The sequence below is a fragment of the Moschus berezovskii genome, chromosome 1, assembly GCF_049115385.1.
Source record: "Moschus berezovskii isolate FMDL1 chromosome 1, NW_MosBer_1.0, whole genome shotgun sequence".
In the NCBI taxonomy this organism is placed as follows: Eukaryota; Metazoa; Chordata; class Mammalia; order Artiodactyla; family Moschidae; genus Moschus; species Moschus berezovskii.
Window position 1 is genome coordinate 60,902,892 of NC_142460.1, and position 24,221 is coordinate 60,927,112.

The following is a 24,221-nucleotide window of genomic DNA, read 5'->3' on the forward strand; positions in this document are numbered from 1 at the left end:
GTATCTCCAGCTCTCAATAAGTGCATCACACAGTTCAAAAAGATAGGAATAAATAGATTAATTGCTTGCTTAAAAGATTCTCAAATTTTAAGAACGGTAAGCAGGAAATTAGAGAGCTCAGATATTTATTAAGGGGCAGAGAGAAGCAGAAACAAAAAGGACAAAATTCTAAACTATATAACCCTGGAATACATTCTAAAATAAATAAACAGTACAAGAGCAAAATACCAGGACTACAAAATAAAATTACCTCACAACTTGAACACAGGCAGCATTTCCAAAATCCATGATTTTTATTGCAATACTAAGTGAGGGTGATCTGTTAAGAAGTTAGCATTTCCCTAGATAAAGCAAACTTTAAAAGAGTTTGCTTTATTTTTAGTAGCCCATGCTGGAAAACAGATAAAATCCAGTGGTGCATTCTATGGTTGCATCTACATTAAGCAAAGGTTACTCCTATAGTCAAAGAAAAGTCAAGTCACCACTTCTTTTTTCTATGGAATTTGAATAAACGGGCCCTGAAGAATAGTTCCTGAGTGAATTTTATTAAAGATTAGCTTTCTGGTGATTTTTTTTATTGCAAGATCTCTCTAGTATTTGCTCTTCTGACATCTTTTCCTGGCTGAAATTTTGAAGAAAAACCTAATATAGTCTCAGTTCAGAATATCATAACTTTCTAACCCTCTCCTGTGGTTAAAACATATTATTCACTTAAGGTCAGCATTATGAGTGTAATCGAAAATATGAGAGCTGGGAATGACAGCATGAACCAACTATAAAAATACATCAAAAACAGAATAGGCATATTCGTCTCCTAGGAAAGTCAGTTTTTTATTAAAGTTTATCTGCAGATATAGTGGTTTATTTTTTCTTCCTTTAAGAAATCAGTGACAGTAGTAGTCAGTCCTGTTCGACTCTTTGTGACCCCATATACTATAGCCCGCCAGGCTCCTCTGACTGTGGAATTCTCCAGGCAAGAATACTGGAGTGGGTTGCCATTCCTATCTCCAGGGGATCTTCCCAATCCAGGAATCAATTCTGGGTCTTCTGCATTGCAAGCAGATTCTTTACCATCTGAGCCACCAGGGAAGCCCTTAGAAATCAGTACTATTTCATTATAACTTTTGTTCATTATTTCCAGGCATCCTACCAATTAGAAGAATCAATTGTTAGATATTTTTGCCTTGGAATAAACCTATCTTCAATGAATTACAGTTTATACCATTGCTGTGTAGTGCTGTGCTGTACTAAGTTGCTTCAGTAATGTCTGACTCTGTGCAATCCTATGGACTGTGGCCTGCCAGGCTCCTCTGTCCATGGGATTTCCCAGGCAGGAATATTGGAATGGGTTGCCATGCCCTCCACCAGGGGATCTTCCCGACCCAGGAAGTCTCTTACCTCTTCTGCATTACCTGTGTCTCTTACCTCTCCTGTTTAGGTTCTTTACCACTAGCTCCACCTGGGAAGCCCAAAGTTTCCACCAAATGTTTAATATTAAAAATTAAAACATTTAAACAAGAATCACTCTTACTACAAAATTACAGTGATTCTCTTAGAACTTGGCAGGTATTTTATAATAATTAAAGCATAAGCACAATTTTGAGTTCATAAATGACGGCAAGATTAGTATTATGAGTGTAATACATTCAGTTTTTATCTTTGAGTAGAATAGTTTGCTTGTTGCTTATCTCATTTCAACACTGCTACTATTAACATGTTTACTTTTACGATTAGTACATTCTCTGTTAATTCAAATTAATAGAGAAGAAAACACGGGTAGTGGCTCAAGTCTCTAAAAGGAAAAGTTAAGAAACTAGAAGTAGAAGCTGTAAGTTTCTTAAGGCTTAGAACCAAAAAGTGGCAAAGCATTATTTCTACCATATTCAAAGCAGTAGCACATCCTGATTAAAGGGCAGAGGCTATTCATCCCACCTGTTCACTGGAGTAAAGTTTAAAAACAAAATGTAACCAACTTTAATGTCCCAAGTATGAACTGTTCCTGCCTATATAACCCCACATTCATTACATAGATAATACTTAGCATTTGCAAAAATCAAACAAAATTTGGGGCATCAGTAATTAAGAAAACCAGACCTGGCCAAGGAGGTGAATATTAGGTAATGGTAGGTTGTGATGCCCAGATTTTTCATAAATTCTCCACCTGTACTCCCACCCCTAAGTGAGAAAGTATTGAATCATTTAAGGTACAATTAATAGGTCATTTGTGGTATAGGTAAGCTAAGAGGAATCTAGGAAGATCATGTTAAACCATGAAAAACTGGAATAGATTTTGCAGCAGTGGGTTGTTAGACTATCTTAAATAGCATGTCTCTATGATAGGTACCTTCTAAATCTCCTTTGTCCATATCTTTATATGCCACATAGAAAGAACCTTCCAGAACTGATACACCTCTCTCTGGAAGGCATCTGTGATGGCAACAGTCTGACCCACAGATTTGGGAACTGTTTATCTTTAAATATATATCATTAGATGAGCTCTCAAAAATAACCAACAATTGAAGAAAAGTAAGTCACTATCTTTGGATATCTAGAAGAGGGACTCACTTCTTTCACCTGAAAATATAAGTAAATATCACACCCACAGTGAGAGAAGGGGAGAGATTTCTCCTCCTCTGAGGTGTCCAGTATTCCCCACACCCTAAAAACAGTTGTCTGAATGGCTCTATCTAAAGGGACCTGAGGAAGAAGTTCTCCTATCCATCTGATTATGCCTACTGACTGTTCTTTTGGCATCTCTGTTTTCTGAAAATTATGTTGTTGTTTTTTAACTTCAACAAACTTTCTCATGTAAGATAAGCAAAACCCAGGAAACTTTGCTATGTTATTTTATCCACCTACCCTTTGCCTTTCCCCTTATTTTCATTCCTGCAAGTTGTTTCCCCACAGTTCATCTGAGCAAGATACTATATTTCATTCATGGGATTTCTTTTCTTAATTTTTATTGGAGTACAGTTGCTTTACAATGTTGTACATTTCTACTGTACAGCAAAGTGAATCAGCTATACATATACACATATCCCATCTTTTTTGGATTTCCTTTCCAATTAGGTCACCCCATAGTACTATATAAAGTTCCCTGAGCCATACAGTAATTTCTTATTAGATAGGTATTTTATACGTAGTATCAATAGCAGATATGTGTCAATCTGAATCTCCCAATTCATCATTCATGGGACTTCTATATGTAATCATAGCTCTTGTGTCAAAGGATGCCTCAGCAATTCAACACAATGTTGGCTTATTTCTTACTCACAGTATCTATTCCAACCTGTTACTTAGAAATCCAAGGTAACAGAAGTTCCACAAATGTATACCTCCAGAAACATGTGCATCACTTGATTGCTACAATAGAAACGGTACTTCTGGAGATAGCACATTTCCCTCCTATGATTGCAGCCAAGTGTAATATATTTTGCTTAAGTTCACAATCTATTACAAAATGGTTTCCATGTCAGCAATTCATTCAAATTATGTTCTCAAAGATAAAATATAGTCTTTATAAAAAAGCATATAACCAGTAATTCCCTGGCAGTCTAGTGGTCCAAACTTTGTGCTACCACTGCATATTGCATGAGTTCGATCTCTGGTCAGGAAACTAAAATCCTATAAACCACAACCCCTTCACCCCCCCCCAAAAAAAATAATATAATCAACCATCAAAAAAAAATGAATAAAACTCCCCTTCAGTCTTTAGTCTACTTCATGCCTCCATGAAGCAGACCAACTGCTTACCTCTTTTCCTTATCACTATTCTTATTCCTTTTTTCTGTGACACAAATTCATTGCACTCTTCTTCTGTTATTTTTCATCCTCTTTTACTTTTTGACTCTTCTTGTGAATTTGTAAGTTTATTTCCCTCTGCTTGACGTCAAGTTGCAAATGTTCTGCTAAACGCATCGATAATCATTCAATATTAGTGCTTCACTTCCTTGCTTTGACTATTATGGCCATTACTCTAAACTCCCAGACTGAACTTTGCCTTGAATAGATGATTATTCTAATGACTTACTAGACTTTTCAACTTAAATATCTTGCATTTAAGCTCAAAATATCCAACTTAAAATTTTTGGCATATACAGATAAAATAGCAGTGGAACAGACATGGGAAATACTAACATTCGCACACACATCAAATACACACACAACACATTTACACATTATACATACACACATTGGTGTAAATAAGAAGTAAGAAAACCATTAATATAAATACAGTTGAGTCTGAAAGCAAAAAAAAAAAAAAGAAAGAAAATCTATTTTACGAACAGATCGAGAAGCTCCTTTTCCTATGTAATCAGAAGCTGAATCTGTATAACTCAAAAGTTTATCAGAATGAGAAATATATTTCAAAGACTAGAGTGGAAAAAAACTCATTCACCAATTAAAAGCAGAAAACTGACTAATCCCATCACATCTCTGAATATCTCCAAGCATTGGTTGGCTTAGTATGTTGAAAAAAAGGGGAGCATCTCAGGTTTTTGGAGAACACAGTTTAAAGTGTAAATTCAGAAATGTGAGTCAATATTAGATTCAAAGGCATTAAAGAAAGAAAACATAAAATAAGTGAGCATTGTTACAGAAAACAAAATATATAAAAATGAAATATATGTTACACAATGAAAAAGACAGAGTTAGAGAATTACAAAATAGTAATTAACTATGAAAAAAAATACAGAGATATAAAGAGACTAAAGAATAGATGAGAAGAAACTCCAGAAGACAGATTTATTTTTAACAGAATTTTCAAAGGAAGTAATAGAGAAAAGGAAGGCAAGTTAATGTTTGAAGAAATAATAACAGAACTTTCCAAACAGGAAATATATAATTCTCAGGTAAAAGAAAAAAAAAAAAAAGCACTGCTGTTGAAAATTGGTTTTAAAAAATCCAATTTAGATGAAAAATTCAAAATTGTTTAAAAATAAAGATTTAATATGAAAAAATAAACAAGAACATTTCAACTTCCAAGTCATTATTGTTCAAATTCTTCATAATATTATTAAATACTACATAAAAATAATAATTAGATTCAGTTAGTCCCTCAGGGAAGCCACTCTATACATAATTAAGCTCTCTGCCTCTTGTGTCAGCAGAATAGATTAACATCACCACTCTGTCATTGACCAACTGGGTAGCCATGAGAATATCATTTAAACTCTCACAGCTTCAGTTGTATCAACTGTAAAATGATGATGCTCATAACACCTGCATAATAATGCTGTTATGCCGATAAAATGATATGATATATATGGCATAGTAACATGGACAATAGAGTTCATAAGAATTATGAACAACTCATTTTAAAATATATTTAATTTTAACTTTGAAAAATACATTTCCTTCATTAACTTTGAGCAACTCATAAATTATAAATAATGTATAATACTTTTTTTTAAAGTTTTGCTTTTTTATGGTTATGGTAGCCATATAATGTATCACACATAATAAGTATATAATTTATTATATGTAGGACCTTGTGAAAGTAAGGGAAGGAGTTATTAATGATTATATAGTATTACTGGGCTTCTGAGGTGGTGCTAGTGTAAAGAACCCACCTGCCAATGCAGGAGACATAAGAGATGTGGGTTTGATCCCAGGGTTGGGAAGATCCCATGGTGGAGGGCATGGCAACCCACTCCAGTATTCTTGCCTGAAGAATCCCATGGACAGAGGAGCCTGGTGGGCTATGGTCCATAGGGTCAGAAAGAGTCAGACATGACTGAAGAGACTTAGCACACAGGCATACAATACTATTGTGGTAAAAGTCTGCACTTTTTTAAAGTAAAGCAAGTTCATGATGTCTCCACAAGGGCTTCCCTTGTGGCTTAGCTGGTAAAGAATCCACCTGCAGTGCAGGAGACCTGGGTTTGATCCCTGGATTGGGAAGATCCCCTGGAGAAGGAAAAGGCTACCCACTCCAGTGTTCTGGCCTAGAGAATTCCATGGACTGTATATATATTCTATGGGGTTGCAAAGAGTCTGACATGACTGAGGGACTTTCATTACATATAATAAAGTTGATTTGCAATCATTATTTTTGCAAAACTAAATTAAACAATTTAATCATATAGAACCTCTTCATGGATCTCACCATCCTAAATGAAATAAACACTGAATATTCACTGGAAGGACTGATGTTGATGCTGAAGCTCCAATACTTTGGCCACCTGATGTGAAGGCTGACTCATTGGAAAAAACCCTGATTCTGTGAAAGGTTGAAAGCAAAAGGAGAAGGGAGCAGCAAAGGATGAGATGTTTAGGCAGCATTATTGACTCAATGGAAATGTATTTGAGCAAACTCCAGGAGATAGTGAAGGACATTGAAGTCTGGCATGCTGCAATCCATGCAGTCACAAAGAGTCAGACACAGCTTAGCAACTGAACAACAACAATAGCAGTTATATATAACTTGATACTCCTGAAATAGCCAATGGTACTATATCTAAATCTGCTACTAAACTGAACTCAATGAAGAGGTAACTATGTATACATATATCTTTTTTTTTACATTCAAAGAATATCATGCTTTGTCCACATAATTTCAGTCCTGCTAAAATTATAGGATTCTATAATTCAGTGAGAACACTTTTCACAAATTCATGTTATAGTCTTGGTATTATAAGAACCATTCTATTATCTCAAACTCATTCCTTTTCTAGTGCTAATTTGGAAGTAATATCAGATGCAACAAAGGGTGAATTGAAATATTCATGAAAAAAATAATTATCATCCAATTGAAAAGGAACCATTTAAAATCTCTTTCAATAGAACTAATCATTGAGAATATTCTTTTTTATGCTTTTCCAAATCTTCAAACTTGAAATGCTAAGTAAAACTGATCTTTCAAGCTGATGGATTCTTAAGTAAATTCTGGACAGTGAATTAACTTTTGGATAGATTCTACTCAGAATATAGATACATCATTTGTTTTTGAATAAAAATAAGTGAAATAAAATATCTTGCTCCTTAAACAATGCAAATGAAGATTTGTGAATCTTGGCAGCATAAATCAATGAAGACGAGTTAACTTGATTAGCTATTCTAAAATATAAGTTTGGTCCTAGGTAATGCTTCACTATTTCAATGATCAAGTTAATTAGAGTAACATACATGCCATTGTTTTTTTCTTTCTATGTAATTAGCAAAGCTTATATTCATAAAGCTAAACTAATCATAAAAATAGAAAAAGGAAATTTATTCAACATATATATATTTATAATCTTGTAAAACTAAACCACAGTATGATAAATGCCTCTCTTCCACACTGAAACAAAGAGTTTCTAACAAATACATGATTAAGAGAATTACCTGTCTATAAAGGAATGACTCAAAATAAACTCACATACAGTATATATATATATTTTAAAATATATATTGAAAAGGCCATGTTACTTATTTTTATTTTATATTGTACAATATTTTATTTACAATGTTGTGTTTGTTTCAGCTGTATAGCAAAGTGATACAGTCATATATATATATATATATGAATTAACAAAAGCAGTTCCCATCTTTTGATGGGAGGCTCATGGTTTATAACATAAATGGCATTATTTTGAGAGAGGGATAACTTAGGTATGGCATTGGTTTTTTTGCTTTTTGCTGCTTGAGGCAGTTGTAAAATAACTTAATGTAGCTTTTTACAACTGTGTATTCTATAGTATTTTTTTCATTTGTTGAAATTTTAACTGTTAATGTTTTTGGCATTGTGATTTGTACCATTTATTAAATAAAAATTTTAAAAAAAGAAAAGGCCATTATGTTTTCTCTGGCTATTGGAAAGCAGTAAATAATAAAATATGCTAAATAGATATTAATCTCTAAGCATGTTAAACATAATTTACTATGTGAACTGAAAATGAAAGAAGTGGAAGGAGAAGAGCAAATAGAGTGTTGAGCCTCTTTAGTGGAGAGACTATCAGTGTGAAAGAACCTGTACCTGAAAATAAAATCCCTTTAAGTTCACTTAATTCTTATGGAATGCATTGAAGAGGGTCAAGTAGCCCTTTGTGGAGTCTTCAAACAATGTTGAGCCATAACAACTTGATATGAAAAATAATCCTTATTTTTCAAAGATTTTATTACTCTATGATAATCAGCTGACAGTCTTGGTGTTTTTCATAAGAGAATGGTCTGGCTTGTTATTCACTGTTATAGCAACAAAATAAACATGTCAGCCATAGCTAGGGTCCTATTTGAAATCGTCACATCTAATGAGATAATTTAAAAATTGAGGAGGTAGATAGAAAAAAACAAAAATTTCAGAAGGAAAATCTTGTTGTATCAAGGACTGGGCACATGCTATTTAAATTAATTTTCTGTTCTTTCTGAACACAGATTATATATGCTACTTTATTTTGAAATTAAATGTGCCTAAGGCTAAGTTCAAGTCAAAGGAGTGTGAGTGGAAGTGGTATTTAGGTCAGACCATGTAAACCTCTCACACACAATCACATCGTCTTTACATTTCCAACAGCTTTGTACAGATGTGCTGTGCTGTGCTAAGTCGCTTCAGTCATGTCCCACTCTGCTCCCCATGGGATCCTTATCCCACCAGTCTCCTCTGTCGATTGGATTCTCCAAGCAAGAACACTGGAGTGGCTTGCCATGCCCCCTTCGAGGGGATCTTCCTGACTCAGAGATCGAACCTGCATCTCTTATGTCACCTGCACTGGCATGCAGGTTCTTTACCACTAGCACAAGAGCAGAGTAGTATTGGATTCATGTGCTGAAAATGATAGAGCCAAAAGATGGGAATGGCTGAGTCCCTGTTTCATGACTTAGAATAAAGCTACACACAAAAGAACTCTCATTAGAGGCTTCATAAGAATGACTACTTATATTTAAGCTATTGTGTATATTCAAGTGTGTTTACCTATGTAGCAATGATCACCTGCCTAACACAAAAGTTGTTTGTAGAAGTGGGTGGTTTATTTGATTTTAGTAGTCCTATTTTTCTTTGAAAATAAGCTATTAGATTAGACCATCAGATAATCACAGGTAAACTTCAAAAAAGCAGTTTAAAAGGCAAAAACTCTGTAGTCTAGAGATATAGTTAAAAATTGGAGATTCCTTAAAAAACTGGAAATAGAACTGCCATACGATCCAGCAATCGCACTCCTGGGCATACACACCAAGGAAACCAGAATTGAAAGAGACACATGTTCATTGCAGCGCTGTTTATAATAGCCAGGACATGGAAGCAACCTAGATGTCCATCTGCAGACGAATGGATAAGAAAGCTGTGGTACATATACACAATGGAGTAGTACTCAGCCATTAAAAAGAATGCATTTGAACCAGTTCTAATGAGATGGATGAAACTGGAGCCTATTATACAGAGTGAAGTAAGCCATAAAGAAAAACACCAATACAGTATACTAACCCATATATATGGAATTTAGAAAGATGGAAATAATAACCCTGTATATGAGACAGCAAAAGAGACACAGATGTATAAAACAGTCTTTGGGACTCTGTGGGAAAGGGTGAGGGTGGGATGATTTGGGAGAATGGCATTGAAACATGTATATTATCATATGTGAAATGAATCGCCAGTTCAGCATCGATGCATGTTACAGGATGCTCGGGGCTGGTGTGCGGGGATGACCCACAGGGAGGATAAGGGGAGGAGGGAGGTGGGAAGGGGGTTCAGGAAGGGGAACTCATGTACACCCGGGGCAGATTCATGTCAATGTATAGCAAAACCAACCAATATATTATTGTAAAATAATTAGCCTCCAATAAATTTTTTAAAAAATAAATTAAATTTATACAGATTAAAAAAAAAGAGATATAGTTAAAAATTGAGCCAGACAGAAAGGGAAGATTAATGAAAAACTATGCTTTTATCTTTATATTTAGAAAGAAGGTGGCTTGAAAGTATTGACAGATCATGGAAACAGACCAATATAGAGGAAAAGTAGTAGTATGTGAGAAAGAAGGATAAAATTGATGAAACAGAGTTGAATAATGCAAATTGAGATTTGAGATCAGTTCAGTTGAGTCACTCAGTCATGTCCAACTCTTCGAGAACCCATGGACTGCAAGACGCCAGGCCTCCCTGTCTAACACCAACCCCTAGAGTATACCCAAACTCATCTCCATTGAGTCAGTGATGCCATCCAACCATCTCATCCTCTGTTGTTCACTTCTCTTCGCATCTTCAATCTTTCCCAGCATCAGGGTCTTTTAAAATCAGTCAGCTCTTCACATCAGGTGGCCAAGGTATTGGAGTTTCAGCTTCAGCATCAGTCCTGCCAATGAACACTCAGGAGTGATCTCTTTTAGAATGGACTGGTTGGATCTCCATGCAGTCCAAGGGACTCTCAAGAGTCTTCTGCAATACCACAATTCAAAAGCATCAATTCTTCAGTGCTCAGCTTTCTTTATAGTCCAAATCTAACATCCATACATGACTACTGGAAAAACCATAGCTTGACTAGACAGACCTTTATTGGCAAAGTAATGTCTCTGCTTTTTAATATGCTGTCTAGGTTGGTCATAATTCTCTTTCCAAGGAGTAAGCACCTTTTAATTTCATGGCTGCAGTCATCATTTTCAGTGATTTTGGAGCCCCAAAAATAAAATCTGTCACTGGTTCCACTGTTTCCCCATCTATTTGCCATGAAGTGATGGGGCCAGATGCCATGATCTTACTTTTCTGAATGTTGAGCTTTAAGCCAACTTTCTCACTCTCCTCTTCTGCCATAAAGGTGGTGTCATCTGTGTATCTGAGGTTACTGATATTTCTCTAGGCACTTTTGATTCCACCTTGTGCTTCATCCAGACCAGTGTTTCTCATGATGTACTCTGCATATAAGTTAAATAAGTAGGGTGACAATATATACAGCCTTGACGTACTCCTTTTCCTATTTGGAACCAGTCTGTTGTTCCATGTTCAGTGCGAACTGTTGTTTCCTGACCTGCATACAGATTACTCAAGAGGCAGGTCAAACAGTTTGGTATTCCCATCTCTTGAAGAATTTTCCACAGTTTATTGTGATCCACACAGTCAAAGGCTTTGGCATAGTCAATAAAGTAGAAATAGATGGTTTTCTGGAACTCTCTTGCTTTTTTGATGATCCAGTAGATGTTGGTAATTTGATCTCTGGTTCCTCTGCCTTTTCTAAAACCAGCTTGAAGATCTGGAATTTCATGGTTCATGTATTGCCGAAGCCTGACTTGGAGAATTTCGATCAATACTTTACTAGCGTGTGTGATGAGTGCATTTGTGCAGTAGTTTGAGCATTCTTTGGCATTGCCTTTCTTAGGGATTGGAATGAAAATTGACCATTTCCAGTCCTGTGGCCACTGCTGAGTTTTCCAAATTTGCTGACATATTGAGTGCAGAACTTTTACAGCATCATCTTTTAGGAGTTGAAATAGCTCAACTGGAGTTCCATCACCTCCACTAGCTTTGTCCATAATGATGCTTCCTAAAGTCCACTTGACTTCACATTCCAGGAAGTCTGGCCCTAGGTGAGTGATCATATCATCATGATTAATGTGGGTTATAAAGATCTTTTTTGTATAGTTCTTTTGTGTATTCTTGCCACCTCTTCTTAATATCTTGTGCTTCTGTTAGGTCCATACCATTTCTGTCCTTTATTGAGCCTATCTTGCATGAATGTTCCCTTGGTATCTCTAATTTTCTTGAAGAGATCTCTAGTCTTTCCCATTCTATTGTTCTCCTTTATTTCTTTGCATTGATCTCTAAGGAAGGATTTCTTATCTCTCTTTGTTATTGTTTGGAACTCTGCATTCAAATATGTATATCTTTCCTTTTCTCCTTTGCTTTTCACTTCTCTTCTTTTCACAGCTATTTGTAAGGCCTCCTCAGACAGTCATTTTTCTTTTTTACATTTCTTTTTCTTGGGGATGGTCTTGATCCCTGTTGCCTGTACAATGTCAGGAATCTCTGTCCATAATTCATTAAGCACTCTATCAGATCTAGTCCCTTAAATCTATTTCTCACTTTCACTGTACAATTTTAAGAGATTTGAGTTAGTGGCAGAAATATCTGATGTGGAAAAAGACAAAGAAAATAGGAAGTGAAGATGAGAAGAAACACTACAGACACACACTAAAAGGGGGAAGCAGAGGATGAGATGGTTAGATAGCATTGTCAGCGATTCAATGTATAAGAATTTGAGGAAACTCTGAGAGATGGTGCAGACAGGGGAGCCTGGCATGTTGCAATCCATGCGGTCAGAGTTGGACACCTTAGCATCTGAAAAACAAAAAATAAATATATATACACATATATTAATGGAATAAGTGAAGATATGGCTGAGAGCTAGATTCTTAGAGATACATAAGGTTTGAGGAGTAAGAAAGAGAGTATGAAATGAGCAGAATAGGAAAATCTCAACATATTTCGTGGCCTAAACAAAACTGCAAACATAACTTCCCTATGGACATTTTCAAGTAAAAGAAAAATGTAGCTAATAACTTATTATGGTTTTGTTTTTAAAAGAAATTTTTATGCTAGAGTACATTATTGGACTTCCCTAGTAGTTCAGCTGGTAAAGAATCTGCCTTCAATGCAGGAGACTCCAGTTCAATCCCTGGACGGTAAGATCCCCTGGATAAGGGATAGACTACTCACTCCAGTATTCATAGGCTTCCCTGGTGGCTCAGAAAGTAAAGACTCCAACTGCAATGTGGGAGAGCTGGGTTTTACCCCTGGGTTGGGAAGATCCCCTGGAGGACGGCATGGCAACCCACTCTGGTATTCTTGCTGGAGAATCCTCTGGACAGAGGAGCCTGGTGGGCTATAGTACAAGGAGTCACAAAGAGTCAGACAAGACTAAGCACAGCACAACAAAGAGTACATTATTAGCCTTCTGCCAAATACCATATAAATGTATCATCAGAGGAGCAAAATAACAGTCAAAAATGGCAGATTACATTAGTATAAATTTTACATCAAATATATTTGACTGTATTCTAATTCTTTGAAAATTCATAATGTATATATGGATTATACTATAACTCAGTTAACCAATCTAATTACAATTTACCATTCCATGGGAAAAAGAGTTTACTGTGTATTAAAATGAATAACTAATCTGATTCAATAGTCTATGAAAATGTCAATTATTTTCAGAACAAGCTTGAGGAATTTAAAATTGCCTCCAGTATTTTATAATTGCAGTCATGTTCCGGGGAATGTACTTATAAATTCCTACTTTAAAATTCCTCATGTTTTTAAGATGCAGACTGATTCACCTAGAATTAAAATGAGTAAAAAGCTTTAAAGAATTAGATCAAATATCTTAATGCTTGCAATATATTCTAAAGGCAAATATTTTCATCATAATACTTATAAAGTTACAACATAATATTGTTATTTCCCATCTATCATTTCTTTCTTACACTGTTTTGGAAATAGGATTTTTCTTATACATACCTCTATTACCATGGTATTATTTTGAGAATAATTGTGTATATACAGTGTATATACCCTTAGTAAAATATTTTTCAGCTATTCAATAAATATTTTCCATAATGTTTTACTGCATTTCTAAATCTCTCAAAATAATCTAGAAAACAAGTTCCTAATTATAGCATACAGCATGTGTATGGAACACCATACAGAATTTGTCCAATAGATTACTTTTTATTACACTTTTTTTAAAAAATCTAAAACTAAGAAATTGTGGTTCCTTTCCAGTTGGTTTTGTCTAACTTCCAGAAAAAGTGTAAATTTTCCTTGGTTAACTCTGAGACATATAACAACTTATTTTTGTAAAAATGAAGTCATAAAGTTTTCCATTAAAATCTTAATTTTGTAAATATGATTCATTATCCATTTTTCACTGGACATTGGGATATCGTCTGGTTGTGGCTACTTATTGGAAAATATGTTAAAGGGGAATGTATTTGGAGAGTATATATGAATCAAGCAGTATTATCTCATAAATGGAATGCATTTCCCTAGAGAAATATGCCCGGAGAAGGCAATGGCAAGCCACTCCAGTACTACTGCCTAGAAAATCCCATGGATGGAGGAGCCCGGTAGGCTGCAGTCCGTGGGGTCGCTAAGGGTCGGACACGACTGAGTGACTTCACTTTCACTTTTCATTTTCACACATTGGAGAAGGAAATGGCAACCCACTCCAGTGTTCTTGCCTGGAGAATCCCAGGGACGGGGGAGCCTGGTGGGTTTCTGTCTATGGGGTCACACAGAGTCGGACATGACTGAAGTGACTTAGCAGCAGCAGCAGAGAAATATGCCAGGAATATGCTTCCTCCAAATTGTTCTCTTTGAATATGTGGAGCAAAGTTTCCCTGACCAAAATATTGGCCTTCATTAACCTAAGCAATCAGAATGGTCTGCTTTTCCCTCAGATAAATGGTACAGAGACTTGAAAAGAAAATGTTATTAAAAGGTGACTCAGGAAAATGCTTCAGCAGTTGTCCTAAGCAAACATTCTAAGCAAGTTACATAACACTCATTAATTGCAGTAAAATAATTGTCCTCTCTTTTTTTAACAACAAATAAAATATTGGGATATAACCAAAGATTTGAGGAGATCAACCTTTTGAGCTATTTTAGCAGAGGGAAGGAAACTAGGAATTTGTAAATCTGTAATACAGAACTCTGCCTCAATATGGTTACAATATTCTCCTGATTAGCATAGACAAACCAGATGGGAATACTTTCTTACAGACTCATATATCACTGTGTGCAGATTTTATTAATATATCTAAGTTAAAATCGTCTAAATGTAACCTGGAAAGCAATATATATTATCATAATACAGGCAAAATATTACATTATAAACAGTTATTAGATACTAGAATCAGCATATATAAAGTGTTTCTGTTTTTTATAATAATGAAACATATCATCATTGTCCATATTAGTAACCTGCAATACTCATAGAAAATAAGATGGAAATGAATGTTTAATTTTACGCAATATGACAGTTACAGTTGTTACAGTTATAAAAACAATGTTCATAAATTAGCCAGTTTTCATATTCCAGTTTCATCTGATGGAAATTAAAAGTGGGTCATTTTCAACAATGTGTAAATGTATTTATTTGAATGACTAGAACTCTTAATAAGGTAAAGACTTCCTCCTGTACTATAAATTAATTTCCTATAAGAGTAATTCATTCTCTTACAGGAGCTAAGCAGATGGCTAGAAAATATATGTATCTGTGTATATTAAAATATTTTGTTTCACCAAAGTCCTCTACACTTACTTTTACTTAATGCTTTTTGGGCAGAATTTTTATGCATTTTAAAACTTCTAACATATTTCAAATGCATTTTCTTAAACATTATGTTTGGCACAGTAAGTAACTGAATTGACTGTTCCTTCTTTTCATTTATTTAGGGTCTACTCCTTAAAGAGAAGAGAAACAAAAAGACGTTTATCTGGATAATTTAGCCCCAGAATAATTTAACAGTAATATGTCCTATGTTTTTTCTATTATGTTTGTCTCCACAATGCTCTTAGAATGCAACATAACCCTGTGGATACAGCAATATCCAATCTTAACACGACTCTGTTCAACTAGGATGCTCAGACAACCTCAAATACACCAACCAGTGGTTTGTAATTAAAATAAATCAACTATAACTCCAAGACATCTGAATGGCTGTCACAATTGACTGCACATCACCGTGTAGATTTGGTTCCAGCTATAACCAAAATTTACTTAACTTACTTAACTATATACAGAGTAAATCATGCAAAATACCATGTTGGATGAAGCACAAGCTGGAATCAAGAATGCCCCGGGAGAAATATCAATAACCTCAGATATGCAGATGACACCACCTTAATGACAGAAAGTGAAGAGGTACTAAAGAGCCTCTTGATGAAGGTGAAAGAAGGGAGTGAAAGAGCTGGTTTAAAACTCAACATTCAAAAAACTAAGATCATGGGGTCCTTTCCCATCATTTCATGGCAAATAGACAGGGAAAAAAATGGAAACAGTTTCAGACTTTATTTCCCTGTGCTCCAAAATCACTGAGGACCATGACTGCAGCCATGAAATTAAAAGATACTTGCTCCTTGGAAGAAAAGCTATGACAAACCTACACAGCTTATTAAAAAGCAGAGACATCACTTTGCCAACAAAAGTCCATATAGCAAAAGCTATGGTTTTTTCAGTAGTCATGTATGGATGTGAAAATTGGACCATAAAGAAGGTTGACCACAAACAATTGATGCATTCAAACTGTGGTGCTGGAGAAGACTTGAGAGTTCTCTGGACAGCAAAGAGATCAAACTTGTCAATCTTAAAGGAAATCAATCCTGCATACTTATTGGAATGACATGCTGAAGTTGAAGCTCCAGTACTTTGGCCACCTGATGAAAAGAGCTGACTTATTGGAAAAGACCTTGATGTTGGCAAAGATTTAGGGCGGGTGGAGGAGGGGATGACAGAGGACGAGATGATTGGATGGTATCACCAACTCAATGGACATGAGTTTGAGCAAACTCCTGGAGATAAGGAAGAACAGGGAAGCCCGGCATGATGTAGTCCATGGAGTCACAAAGAGTTGGACATGACTGAGCAACTGAACAAGAACAATAACCAATATGTGCTTCATTTACTGAGCTCTAGTCCTTAGTTCAAGGTCTCAGTTTCAGCCTTTCATCCTCATTCTATCACATCACTCATTATTATGAATTACAGTTTTTAACTGCTTCCTTCACCCTGTTGGAAATCTGGTTATTTTGCTTTGTCGTCCAATGGCTCTACAGAGATTGGGCTAATGTACCCCAATTACTTCTCATCACTTTTTGTCTCTCAGTGCCTCAGTTTTATCTTGAAAACCCCACTTTTGCCTCTGGATCTATTCTTAACAAGTGGATCCACCAGAAATCACTTTCTGTCTACATGTTCCCATGATAATTACACTGCTTCTGTTGTGCCCTGGCTCATTTCAGGTTGCCCATCCCAATTCCAGGTATGGCCTTTTTCTGGGCCCTACACTGTCTGCTTTGTCTCCTCATGCCTGTCTTGGTAGTGCTGGCCTTCCTCCTCTTTGTTATCTAGTATTGCTGATGACTCACCATAACTCTGCCACCTTCTTTTGCATTAACATCAAGAGACTCTAATATGTGATTTATATTTGCATTTTGGTTTGCACAGATAGTACAATTCAGTCTTTTCTTAATATTTTAATTATTTTCCTAAAGAATATATATTAGAATAAGCTATCTAACCTAGAAATGTAATATAATCCAAAGTCAAACTGAGAGTTGGACTATAAAAAAGCTGAGTGCTAAAGAATTTATGCTTTTGAACTGTGGTGTTGGAGAAGACTTGAGAGTCCCTTGGACTGCAAGGAGATTCAACCAGTGCATCCTAAAGGAGATCAGTCCTCAATATTCATTGGAAGGACTGATGCTGAAGCTGAAGCTGTAATACTCTGGCCACCTGTCGCGAAGAATTGACTCTGGAAAAGACTCTGATGCTGGGAAAGATTGAAGGCAGAAGGAGAAGGGGCAGCAGAGGATGAAATGGTTGGATGGCATCACCAATTCGATGGACATGAGTTTGAGTAAGCTCCGGGTGTTGGTGATGGATTGGGAAGGCTGGAGTGCTGCAGTTCATGAGGTCACAAAGAGTCAGACACAACTGAGCAATTGAACTGAACTGAAAAGGTAATACTGTCTTTAACACAGTTAGATTCACAAACATACAACCTGGGCAGTCATACAGAGAACCCATGATGAGAAGGATTCCATGCTTGGTTTAATGCTCTGCAGTAACCATCTTGAAATTCTTAGTGCTTATATCTTTGAACTTGTGCTTTGAAGTGAATTTTAATAGAACAACGGAGCATGTGCATTAATGAACACATTACCTGCAATTATGTATGTCCACTGTTCTGTTGCCCTATTCCCATAGGGTATTTGATGTCCCTCTTCCACTAGATCCTTGATGTATGGAGATTCAAGGAGACTCAAGGTGAAGATAAGCTTGTTTTTTTTCTATAAATTAGTACACAGAGGCCTTGACAACCAGAAAGGCTACACTTGGACTATTAAAACCAGAATTTTCCTCAAATAGAGAAAAGCAATGGCACATTAAGGAACATGAATAACATGTTCCTTCCACATACTCTCTAATGTACTTGTATTGTTCCTCCATTTTAGCCAATCACCTATGCTGAACATGATCACACAGAAGGAAAGGGAAAGATAGGGCAACCCCACACTTTCTGCTACTTTCAGTCCTGCCTCACTTGTGGCTTTCCTGGTGGCTCAGGTAATAAAGAACCTGCCTGCAATGCTGGAGACCCAGGTTCAGTTCCTGGGTCAGGAAGATCTCCTGGAAAATGGAATGGCTACCCACTACAGTATTCTTGGACACAGAGAATCACATGGACAGAGGAGACTTGCAGGCTATAGTCCCTGGGGTCACAAAGAGTCAGACACAACTAAATGACTAACACTTCCTCACTTACCAATAAGCTGAAAGTAGAGATTTATAGTAAAATATGCATATACCAAAGAGTGAAATAAAAACATTTCGGTTAGTTTTGTGCAAAATTTCCACTATTATGATAAAAAAAAATACATAGGCATGTGCAAGTTATGAAATACAAATTGTGTAATTTCAGTAATTCTGCATATGATTATTCTAATATGTCAGGCTTCCTAGGTGGTGCCAGTGATAAAGAATTCACCTGCCAACGCAGGAGACACAAGAGATGCTGGTTCAATCCTTGGGTCAGGAAGATCCCCTACAGTTGGAAATGGCAACCCACTCAAGTATTCTTGCCTAGAAATTCCATGGACAGAGGAATCTGATGAGCTACAATCCATGGGGTTGCAAAAAGTCGGACATGACTGAGCACACACTTGTTTTTGTTGTTTAAATGGAATTTAAACATGGAATTACAAGCAATCCCACTACTGGGCATATACCCTCAGAAAACCATAATTCAAAAAGATACATGTACCCCAATGTTCATTTCAATACTATTTAAAATAGCTAGGACATGGAAGTAGCTTAAATGTTTATCAACAGATGAAAGAAGATGTGGTACACATACACAATAGAATATTACCCAGTCGTAAAAAGGAACAAAACTGGGTTATTTATATACTGGTGCCAAATAACATAGTCTGTCATACAGAGTGAAGTCATAAAGAGTAAAGCAAATATCATTTATGAATGCATATATATGGAAACTAGAAAAATGGTACTGATGAACCTATATGCATGGCATGAAATAGAGACACAGACCCTGGCGGGCTACAGTCCATAAGGTCGCAAAGAGTTGGATATGACTGAGCGATTGAGCACAAAGCAAGAAAAGAGGCACAAATGTAGAGAATGGACCTGCGGACACAATGGGGCAAAGAGAGAATGGGGCAGATTGAGAGAGTAACGTTGACATATATACACTGCTGTGTGTGAAATAGATAGCTAGTGGGAAGCTGTTATATAGCTCAGAGAGCTCAGTTTGGTGCCCTGTGATGGTCAAGATGCAGGGGAAAGGGAAGGCTGAGAGGGAAGATCAAGAAGGGGGGACAAATGTATACTTATAGCTGATCCACATTGTTCTACAACAGAAACCAACACAACATTGTAATGCAATTATCCTGCATTTAAAACAACAAATTAAAATAAATAAATAAATAAAAATGGAATTACAGGGGAATGCCCAGATGGTTCAGTGGTTAAGTTTCTGAGCTTTCATTGCATGGGGCATAGATTCAATTTCTGATCAGGGAATTAAGATCCCACATGCTGTGCTGAATGGCCAAACATTTATTACTTAATTAAAAATCATTAAAAACAGAATTATATATTATAAATTTTAAAGGTAAAATCCATTCTAGTAGTTGAAAAAAATTAATAAAAGCACTAATACAGTTCAAGAGAGAGATTACAAAAAAATGTAAAAGTTCCATATTTTAGTACCGCTAATGGCAAGTTTTCCCTGCTTTTTTAATCAATGACTCTGTGCTTTCATTTTGCACTAGATCTGATTGTAACATATTTGAATGAATTACTCTGTCTGTAGCTGATCATCTTCTTGTCCTTTTATTGGTCACAATGTACTGATTACAAAAATAACTTTACTTCTGGGTATGTTCACAGTTGACAAAAATATACGTGTTGGTTTCTATCATCTCTTTTATATTTATCTCTTTCCACCACCCCAGTAGAGTACTATATAAAATTTAGCCATGTTTCTCCTTGATCAATGAGGTGTCTTCCTTTCCTAACATTTTCTGTAGAGTATCGGTCCCCACCAGGGATTTAAGCACATTGACGTTTCTATTCTTCTATTTTTCTTCATTTAGTATCTCATTCTTAGAGACTACAAGAGGATAAATAGATTGCTTACCCACGGGTAGTATCATTTTTGTTAGATACACAACATACTAATTCTCACTACCCTTCCTATACTCAGTGGAATAAAGTAAAAAATACCATAATACATATTTTCCTGCTGTTTCTACCCAAGTGTTTATTGCTGTCTTTTCTCTAGCTATATGAATAGTATGACACATATCTCTAGGTTTAGAGTAAAAATTAGGTTCTATACTGGACTACTTATCTGGTAGTCTCTACTTTATTTTTCTGATCCCAGAAAGGCCCACACAGTATAAGTCTCATCCTTGGATTACAATTTTTAAACTAAAATTAATTTGCTCCACTGTTCTCCATTTTAGTTTTGGCATTTGACATGATAACTGCTAGATCTTTTGAAAGATTTTAGATATATCTGCTATCCTCAGATTATCTGTTTTTGCATTTATATTAGAATGACATTTGAAACATCTGTTTAAAACTAAGCTTAACATGTTGCACATTATGGATACGTAAAATAAATTCAGAAAAAAGGAAAGCATTTTAAATGGAAAATAAAACTTTCTTGAAGCATTCTCCAACATGGTTTATTATCAAAGGAAAAATTAGTATATGAAATTTGTATACTTTTCAATTATATTAATTTAAAATTTAATCTAACAAATGTATTATAAATGTATACTAATACAAACTTGATTCATGGGGTCACGGAGAGTCAGACACGACTGAGCGACTGAACTGAACTGAATACAAACATAAATTCTTTATATTTAATTTAAAATATATCTTAAAATTTTAGTGACCGCTGAAGTATCTAGTAGGTAATGCAGTTAAGCCCTAAGAGGCAAAGAGGTAAATTTCTATGTTTTTCAATTTAAAAAGTAAAAAAGTTTACTATAGATTAAAACAAAATAGTTTAACTGACATTTCCTCTGAATGTATGCACTATTTGTCAAGTAATTTAACAATAAAATTTTCCATTCCAGCATAAAAAACAAAATAGTGCGGCAGGGTGTAAGGACAGATTCAAAATAAGTAGACTGGCTAGGCTGTAATCCAGGCTCCACCACTTTCAGAGCAGTTGGAATTAAGCAAAGTATTTAATACTCTGTACCTCAGTTTCCTTCGGAGAAGGCAATGGCAAGCCACTCCAGTACTCTTGCCTAGAAAATCCCATGGATGGAGGAGCCTGGTAGGCTGCAGTCCGTGGGGTCGCTAAGGGTCGGACTGGACTGAGAGACTTCACTTTCACTTTTCACACATTGGAGACTGAAATGGCAACCCACTCCAGTGTTCTTGCCTGGAGAATCCCAGGGACGGGGGAGCCTGGTGGGCTTCCGTCTGTGGGGTCACACAGAGTCGGACATGAAGTGATTTAGCAGCAGCAGCAGCACCTAGTTTCCTTAGCAGGAAAAAAGAATATTAGAACTAATCTCATTGGTATGTTAGAACAATTATGTAAGTTAACATTTGTCAAGTTCTTAGAACAACTATAGGCATATAAAAATTACTATGTGTGTTTGGGTATATAACATTTAAGATCAACATGATTTATGGTATCAAAACTATTTATCTATACATACACTCATAAACAGATGGCTAGCAATAACTCCCCAAACCGGTGAGCCTATAAGAAAATGGCATTGATTTTATTATTAATGGTGTTAAGATTTTATATTTGTGAACTTACTACACTGAGAAAAAAAAAGTGGTTTTTCAGCTACTGTCTTAATAGAACAATTTACGTTACAACATATGTGAATTACCAGGTTTTCCTGGCCTGGTAGTTCAGACAGTAAAGAATCTACATACAGGATACCCAGATTCGATTTCAGGGTGGGGAAGATCCCCTGGCAAAGAAAATCACAACAACTGCAGTATTCTTGCCTGGAGAATTCCATGGACAGAGGAGCCTGGTGAGTTACAGCCCATGGTGCTGCAGAAAATTGGACATGACTGAATGACTAAAACTATATTTAGCCTATATATGCTTTGTTAGAACACAAAAAATTTAAATTCAAGTATAAGTCAATTACTTAAATCTAGATAATTAGAGAATCAGAATACCAAATAATCCTGTAGGGAAGTTAGCTAACTCATGAATTATATGGTTGACACATGTTCAGTTCAGTTCAGTTCAGTTGCTCAGTCGTGTCTGACTTTGTGACCCCATGAATCACAGCACAACAGGCCTCCCTGTCCAACACCAACTCCCTGAGTTCACTCAAACTCATCTCCATCGAGTCGGTGATGCCATCCAGCCATCTCATTCTCTGTCGTCCGCTTCTCCTCCCTCCCACAATTCCTCCCAGCATCAGAGTCTTTTCCAGTGAGTCAACTCTTCGCATGAGGTGGCCAAAGTATTGCAGTTTCAGCTTTAGCATCAGTCCTTCCAATGAACACCCAGGATTGGTCTCCTTTAGAATGGACTGGTTGGATCTCTTTGCAGTCCAAGAGACTCTCAAGAGTCTTCTCCAGCACCACAGTTCAAAAGCATCAATTCTTCCGCGATCAGTTTTCTTCACAGTCCAACTCTGACATCCATACATGACCACGGGAAAAACCATAGCCTAGACTAGACGGACCTTTGTTGGCAAAGTAATGTCTCTGCTTTTTAATATGCTATGTAGGTTGGTCATAACTTTCCTTTCAAGGAGTAAGCGTTTTTAAATTTCATGGCTGCAATCACCATCTGCAGTGATTTTGGAGCCCAAAAAAATAAGGTCTGACACTGTTTCCACTGTTCCCCATCTATTTCCCATGAAGTGACGGGACCAGATGCCATGATCTTCGTTTTCTGAATGTTGAGCTTCAAGCCAACTTTTTCACTCTCCTCCTTCACTTTCATCAAGAGGCCTTTGAGTTCCTCTTCACTTTCTGCCATAAGGGTAGTGTCATCTGCATATCTGAGGTTATTGATATTTCTCCCGGCAATCTTGATTCCAGCTTGTGTTTCTTCCAGCCCAGCGTTCCTCATGATGTACTTTGCATATAAGTTAAATAATCAGGGTGACAATATACAGCCTTGATGTACTCCTTTTCCTAATTGGAACCAGTCTGTGGTTCCATGTCCAGTTCTAACTGTTGCTTCCTGACCTGCATACAGGTTTCTCAAGAGACAGGTCAGGTGGTCTGGTATTCCCATCTCTTTCAGAATTTTCCACAGTTTGTTGTGACCCACACAAAGGCTTTGGCATAGTCAGTGAAGCAGAAATAAATGTTTTTCTGAAACTCTCTTGCTTTTTGCATGATCCAGCGGATGTTGGCAATTTGATCTCTGGTTCCTCTGCCTTTTCTAAAACCAGCTTCATCATTTAGATATTCACAGTTCATGTATTGCTGTAGCCTGGCTTGGAGAATTTTGAGCATGACTTTACTCGCGTGTGAGATGAGTGCAATTGTGCGGTAGTTTGAGCATTCTTTGGCATTGCCTTTCTTTGGGATTGGAATGAAGACTGACATTTTCCAGTTCTGTGGCCACTGTTGAGTTTTCCAAATTTGCTGGCATATTGAGTGCAACATTTTCACAGCATCATCTTTCAAGATTTGAAATAGCTCCACTGGAATTCCAATACCTCCACTAGTTTTGTTCGTAGTGATGCTTTCTAAGGCCCACTTGATTTCACATTCTAAGATGTCTGGCTCTACGTGAGTGATCACACCATCGTGATTATCTTGGTTGTGAAGATCGTTTTTGTACAGTTCTTCTGGGTATTCTTTCCACCTCTTCTTCATATCTTCTGCTTCTGTTAGGTCCATACCATTTCTGTTCTTTATTGAGCCCATGTTTGCATGAAATCTTCCCTTGGTATCTCTGATTTTCTTGAAGAGATCTCTTGTCTTTCTTATTCTGTTGTTTTCCTCTATTTCTTTGCATTGACACATGTTACACACAAT